The sequence below is a fragment of the Chrysochloris asiatica genome, unplaced genomic scaffold (assembly GCF_000296735.1).
Source record: "Chrysochloris asiatica unplaced genomic scaffold, ChrAsi1.0 scaffold00159, whole genome shotgun sequence".
Classification (NCBI taxonomy): domain Eukaryota; kingdom Metazoa; phylum Chordata; class Mammalia; order Afrosoricida; family Chrysochloridae; genus Chrysochloris; species Chrysochloris asiatica.
Window position 1 is genome coordinate 3,931,087 of NW_006408677.1, and position 1,317 is coordinate 3,932,403.

A 1,317-nucleotide genomic window follows, 5' to 3' on the forward strand; every position below is an offset into this window, starting at 1 on the left:
TATGCAGCTTTTTGATCCTCTCTTTCTTCAGATGTAGTCAATTCGATTTCTATGTATTCCATCTGGTGAGGTCAATAGGTATTTGAAATGAATAAATCATTGGTTTTGCAGAATTCTATCATGCATTCTCCAGCATCATTTCTATCACCAAGGCCATATTTTCCAACTACTGATCCTTCCTCTTTGCCCCCAACATTTGTATTCTAATCACCAGTAATGAGCAATACTGCATGTTTGATTGATTTCAGATTGAAGAAGTTGGTAGAATTCTTGTATTTCATCCTCACTGGCTTTAGTGGTTGGTGCATAAATTTAAATAACAGTGGTATTAACTGGTCTTCCCTGTTGCTGTAATGTGCCGTGGAGTCGGTTCCGACTCATAGCGACCCTTTACAGGGTTTCCAAGGCTGTAAATCTTTATTGGAGCAGAACGCCTCCTCTTTCTCCCATGGAACAGCTAGTAGTTTCGAACTGTTGACCCTAAGGTTCGCAGCCCGATTCGTAACCACTAACGTTACCAGTAGGCGCATGGATATTTTCCTATCACAGACAGCGTTGTACCTCATGACTGATCTGGATATGTTCTTTTTGACAATGAATGCAACACAATTCTTCAACTTGTCATTTCCAGCATAGCAAACCATGTGGTTGTCAGATTAAAAATGGCCAATACCAGTCAATTTCAGCTCACTAATGCCTAAGATATCGATGTTGATGCGTTCCATTTCATTTTTGACAACTTCCAATTTTCCCAGATTCATACTGTGTACATTCCATGTTCTGATTTTCAACGGATGTTTACAGCTGTTTCTCTTCAGTTTGAGTTATGCCCCATCACCAAATGAAGGCCCCTTGGGCTTTTCTCCCATGGGCTTTACTTCATTTGTGTCATCACAGTCAACTCTATTTTGAGGAGGCAGCTCCTCCCCAGTTACATTTTGAATGCCTTCCAACCTGAGGGACTCATTTCCCGGCACTATATCTGACAGTGTTTCTCTGTTCTTCATAAGGTTTTCAGCGACTAAATATTTGGAAGTAGTTCGTCACTCTTTCTTCCTAGTCTGTCTTTATCTGGAAGCTCATCTGAAACCTGTCCACCATGGTTGGCCCTGCTGGTATTTAAAATACCGGTGGCATAGCTTTCAGAATCACAGCAACTCACAAGTCACCACAGTATGACAAACTGACAGACGAGTACTGGCCGTTTGGTTTTAAGTGGAAACTGTCACTTTAAATTTCCAGGAGATCTGTCTGCATGCATAGAACCCTCCAGGGATGGGGGTAGGGTGTCCATTCGCTCAGGTATCCCCTGTAGTC